Raw genomic sequence first — 6,854 nt, forward strand, 5'->3', positions numbered from 1 at the left:
AAAAAGCTCAGATTTTGTTTAAACTACGCACTTATATTTCTGAAACATGGCATGCACTTACAATTTTTCAGTATAAAATACATACTACGTTAACTTTGATGAATTACTTCATTGTTCCAAAAACCTTCATATACTTGTCGTCTAATACTCGTTTCTACAGACACACACACAAATTAAACTTTTTCTATTCCATTATTATTATTTAAAATAACAGAGGCTTTAATATTATAAAAAATAAACTGTTTTCTCATGTATCAAAGTAGAAACTTTGGAATAACTAGGACATTTGGAACTGAAATATTTTAAAACTCGTTATACATGACATGTGAATTGTTTGTTTGTTTGTGTTTTTTAATCTCGCGCAAAACTACACGACGGCTATCTGCACTAACCGTCCCTAATTTAGAAGTGTAAAACTTGAGGGAAGGCAGCTAGTCGACACCACCCACCGTCAACTCTTGGGCTATTCTTTAACAAAAAAATAGTTGGATTGACTGTTACATATAACACTCCAATGACTGAAAGGAAGAATGTATTTGGTGCTACAGAGATTCAAACCCGCAACCTCAGAGTACGAGTCGAGCGCCCTAACCACCTAGCCATGCCGGGACATTGAATTATGAAAACTATTATTGTCAGTGTATTTCTTGTTATTCAGCAGTAAATAGTTTAATACATCAAACATCGTAGCTTAATCCGACAATGAATCTATCAAAGTAATAGTACTGTCTCTTGTATGTTCATGTAGCTATTTCGTAGAATATTGATGTATTTAACTAAATTTGGTATGGCGGTTCATTAGTTTCATGGGGAAATACGTACACACTTTTAGTTTTGCGTTTTACGGTTTTATTGGCGTTTTTACAATTACGTACACTGGAATAGTGTACCATTTACATTTAAATGTAACATTTAGTGTTACATTTCGTTTAGAGTAATAGGAATGGAAATCATACGTTTAACTTGTGTCTGTTTTCAAGATATATGTTATTGATAATTTTATTTTATAGTAGCACGTCATTTCGTTTTTTATTCATTACACTGGAGAACAAAAACAAAAATATTGCTACTGGTTTTTTTTTGTAGTTAAGCACAAGGCTACAAAACGCGCAATTAACTCAATGGGCTTTCTATGCTCCGCAAACCAAGGGTATCGAAACCCAGTTTTTAGCATTATAAGTCTGCAGACATACTGCTATGCCACTAGGAAGTCTATTGCTATTGGAGAAAACTCAACTCATTTAGGGTAATTTGACGGCGTTATTTTCAAAAAATATAATCAAAATTTGTTCAAATACTCTATATTTTCAGTTATTGTAATATCTCTATATTTTAACAGCACTCTCAGCATGTACTTAACTCAGTACAAGATTTATGCTATGAAATTAATTTCACTGGATCAGTTTAACAGGTAAAAGGGATACATTTTTGATAACTTCAAACATTAAACGCATTGTATTGGTGGAAAACTCCCAAATATATTTTTCATATATACTATTTGTTCTCGATTAAACTGTAGCGAATTTCACCACTTTTTCATTTTTTTTTCCCCTTTTACGTGCACTGCCCAGAAATCATGAAGTCCTTGCATGCTCAGAACATTCGAAAAACTCCTGTATTGAGCTAAAAGGGTGACGCAAACACCCTTCTCTCACTTGCCTTTCACTCACTCATTTGGTCACTTCGCCTTATCAGTGCATAATCAAAAGAAAGTTCTATATTCTTTCTCGCATCGTGATATAACTATATTCTGAACAAAAATGCTTTTAGTAATATTTTTTGTTCAGTAAACAAAATATATTTCATTTTTTTTTTAAATGATTTGAAATGCTGTCTGTCTTCAATAAAGTCTGAAAGTGCTAAAATCACACAAAGGTTCCTACTTCGTTTAGTGAAGATGTATTACAGTTTCTAAAAGAAAAAAATCACATACACATTAGAGGTAGGTTAAACTTAATAAAGGTGCTCAATTAAATTATGAAACTGAAAACAACTTGAATACGAGTTATTTTTCGTTTTATTTAGCGAACAAATTAACAATTTTCTTTTCCTCTATAAACATTAATTTGTTTTAAATTTCAATGGTTCATCTCAAGACCCAGTACAAAATCGGAGTTAGTGTGTTTTGGCATACAAAATCCCTTATCCTACTTAGTATTGTGGTATAAATTTCTATGATTCTATCTAAATTTCAAATATTGCCGTTGGTTGGATAAAATATGTTTTTTATAAGGAAAACATTGTTTTGTTTCCAAGAGACATTTTGATGAAATAAAATAAATTATTTTAAAATCTTAACAAAGTTGTTTCCACCCGTCGTAGTTGAGTAATTATTAAATAAATGTTATTGTTACACTTTTTATGTATTATACGTTGCTCAGTTATATAAACATGCAAGTTAAGATGATTAGTAATGGTAAAAGTGCTCATAAATTGTTTATTTTAAATTTTAAATTACGAAAATATTTTATTCATTACTTATAAAGTTTTTTGTTATAGAGGCAGTTTATTTTAAATTGTTATATACAGTATTATAATTGCTTTAGAATTATTTTTGGAAAGAGTATTTTCAATTATGGTAATAAATATATGAATTTGTTGAAAAGTCTACATGTTTTGGTAAGATTTTTAATTTTTTAGCGCAAAGACACATAATTGGTTGTATGCGCTCTGTCAACCGTGAGAAACCGTGCTCTCCATCTTAGTTCCTGAGATTTGTTTTAGCGCAAACCTACAAAATAGATTATATACACTCTTTCCACAACGACGAATCAAACTCCGGATTTCAATTTTCAAAATGGAAGAATAAAGTATTAGAGTTGTATGAAATTTTTAACAGTTTGTTGAAACTGAATTAACGTAAATTAAATTTTGTAAAAACTAAGATTGTGGATGCAATATATATTCATATTCATAAATTGGTCGTTATGGACAGATAATTACAGTAAAATTAATAAAGTACCGGAAAACAACGGTGAAACGAAACTGGTCAAACGGCAGTGGACATTTTTCTTTGTTCAGCATTGCTCACAGTGGCTCAACGGTAAGTTTTAATGTTTATGAAATAAAAAAACAAAACATGTTTCGATACCTGTGGTGGTGAAGCACAAATATATTATTTTGTACCTTTGTGCTTAATAGGAAATAAGCAAACACACTTTCACTTCTTAAAATAAAATAATGTATTTTCATCGACTAAATAACATGAAAATAAAAAAAAATTCGGAACTCTTGTTTGGAATATAGTTATATCACAAAAAATATTCTTAAATTAACGCTTTTTGGGATTTAGTTTTCAAACGAAGAAAAAATGTAGTTGCTCAGCTGTTATGTTTTAAATACAAAATCTACAAAATATGTAATTTAACAAGTCGGGCAAGCATATATCTTTAGCTTTGTTTGTTTGTTTTAAATTTCGCGCAAAACTACACAATAGCTATCTGCGCCACCCGTTCATAATTTAGCAACGTACGATTAAAGTGAAGGCAGCTAGTCCTCACCACCTACCGCCAAATATTAAGCTACTCTTTTACCATCAAATAGTCACGTAATAATGGTCCTATGCTGGTAAGGACAAGCATATTTGGTGTGACGAGGATTCCAACTCTCAGATTGCGAGTCGAGCGCCCTGACAAGCAGGCCCTGCAAGTTCCCTCTTTTTCTTGTATTTATTTATGATAAACCTAGTTCTGTTAATAATTATTTCAAGTCTGCAACAAACTCTTTAACAAAAATTGTTTACACTAAACAAATACGGAACCTATCCTAAGCCTGTCATAAAAGTGTTAAAATATAATGTTTGTTTATTTTCGTTAACATTTTTATTCTGTTCTCATGCTTTAATTTGAATTTTCAAGTACAGTTAATATGATCATGAAGGAAATTAAATTTAAAGTTCCTGCTACTTGTCAGCTATAACCGACTGATATAATGAGATACTCAACTTTTCGTAGATCACATTATGTGTTGATTGTTAAATATTTAGTATCTTAATGTTGACTGAAAGAAAATGCCATTCAGCATGTTCGGTATTCAGTGATATAAAAATACGTTGTCTCTTTAGTTCAAACAACAGCTTTTGCGAATAATAACATCGCTTTATTCGGTAAGATCTTGCCAATTTTGTTTTACATTATTTTAACTTATAGTCAGTTATTTCCGTGGATCAGTAGGTTTCTGACTTGGTTTTTAATAAATGGTTCTGGAAATAAAGTGATTGTAACATAACGAATGAAGAAAAACACGAAATAAATAAAACCTCAATGTACATTTATTTCAAAACGATCATTAACAATGCACTGACTTTCTCGTAAGAATACTAGAACTACCTTTACACACAATATATTTATTTCAATTAGAAATATTCGTACTTTTAGTATCCTTGAAAAACACGAAACGTTCTCCGAATTCCATAAGAAATTCTATTACGGTCAGGAATACAAACTGTCATGCTATTCATAAACAGATTGTAACTCTGTTGTCATTATTATACTCACTATCAGAAAGCTGCCTCATTATTTGAGAAACATTACACACATGCAGTAAATTTTCCAATACTTAAGGTATTACGAGTGATACGTTGCTTAAATTGTAAATCATCTTGAATAGAATACCTCATGTCTGAATAGTTATATGATTAAAACATAAATACATCAGGTATTAAATAACATACGATTCCTCTCTTAAAATGAAAAGTGATAGTCACTTTTCACCACATATATAGAGAAAGAAGACGTGCTACACTTTAATATATTTTCAGTTTATTTTATAAACCTATTTGACCATCATAAAACCTTTGTTGTTATACAACTTAAATAACTTGATTTTCAGAATTGAACGTAACACACGTAAGTATAATTTCAACCTTTAATCACCAGGTAAAAGTCAGCTAATCCTTGCGTACTTGACTGCAAACTTGTAAACACCTTACCAATTATTATTACGTGTTACAATAACAAATGATAGTGTGTATGGGCTTGGGAATTTAATTAGTGTATTGCGTGTTCACCTATGTAGTTTCAAATAAGTGAAAACATTGTTTGCATGTATTGTGTGCATGTAAGTAACTGTGTACTAAGAAGAAATAATGGAACATTTTTTTAAAGTTTCATAATGTTACCTGAAGTGCAATCAACATATTTATTACTTCCAACTTTAAAGCTTGTTATGAAAGAGAACAATGAACATTTTTTATGATACTAAAATGAATAATAGAGTTACTTTGTTTTTTGAATTTCGCGCTAAGCTACACTAGGGTTATTTGGGTTAACCGTCCCTAATTTAGCAGTGTAAAGCTAAAGGGAAGGCAGTTAGTCATCACCACCCACCGCCAACTATTGGGCTACTGTTTTACCAATGAATACTGAAATTGAATGTCACATTATAACTCTCCTACGGCTTAAATGGCTAACTTGTTTGGTGTAACGGGGATTCGAACCCGCAAATTATGATTCGAGTGCCTTAATCACCTGGCCATGCCGGGCCCGAGTTAGTTATGATTAAAGTTTGATATTAACTGAAGAATGTATAATACTAAAACACACATCGATTCAACTTCGGGAGTTACTAATTTTTACATTTTCATACTAGCTATTGTAATTATTTTAAATAACACATGTGGCAACAATTATTGCTATAACAACTACACGTTTTTAGGTAAAGATTTCTGTTTATCTTGTTTATAGATCTTTTATATAAGATCTGTATGGCATACACAGATACTATTGTTTTACCTACCCATGATGGTATGAGACATAAAAGCGCCTAACAGAAAACACTATTTAATATATTATATACAATACTTACAGATATAGATATTTATAAAAGAATGAAACGTTTCTTCTTGAAGTCTAGGCTATTTTCATACAAATTTTCTAACCATTTTTTGTGACGAATTCCTAATTAATTTTGCGAACTGTATTAGAAAGGTAAATATTCAAGGCTCGATACCGATTGCATTATTACTGTACATAACTACTGCCTTATAACTTCATCTGAAGTTTAAAGTAAACAATACGCTATCTGTATGCAAAGTTTCCCCTTTTAAATAATATATCAAAATACTTTCTATATAACCGAAAACCCTCGGTAAGTGGTGACACGTTTTGAAACTATGTTCACTCTCTGTTTATGAATCGTTCACGAATATCATATTTGTATTTCTCAACACACATTATTTCATAATAATGTAATAATATGAAATATTAATATGTAATATGAAAGCTCTTCTAATACTTTGTTCCAATAAGAACATGTTGTAAAGCAGTAAGTACATGAGCTATGCTTTAAGTGAATATAATCATTATTTATTAAATATCTCATTAAATATAACATGTGCTACTATCCATGGCAACGAATACAGCTTGTTTGCACCAGACAAATGTATATAACCAATTACAAATAATAAACTCCACATTTCTTATTTATATTGTTTAAACTTGCACTGGCGGTCGTGAGTGTATCTAATAAGACCTTGTAAATATTAATTTACTTGATATATCATAATAATATATATTCATATATGTGTGTGTGTATACAAACACGGTGCATATGCACATAAATTATAGAATAATCTAGTCAAACTAGCGTATTTAGAGACATAAAAATGTACGTGGATGTGATGAAGTTTTTCGTACATACAATACCACGCGTATGCATCTCATGTTGATCTGCTGTTTCACAAGAAATATACATACATTTTCGACATAAGAAAGAACTTTGTCTGAAATACTTATAAAAAGTAAAATTAACGAAGTTTAAATTATTTGCTCCTGTAATTCCTTACTAATCCTTCTGTTTCTTATATCACTTTAGTTTTGTGTTTTTTTAATTTTATCTTAGTGCATGAGGCTCAG

Source organism: Tachypleus tridentatus, chromosome 9, assembly GCF_004210375.1.
Source record: "Tachypleus tridentatus isolate NWPU-2018 chromosome 9, ASM421037v1, whole genome shotgun sequence".
Classification (NCBI taxonomy): Eukaryota; Metazoa; Arthropoda; class Merostomata; order Xiphosura; family Limulidae; genus Tachypleus; species Tachypleus tridentatus.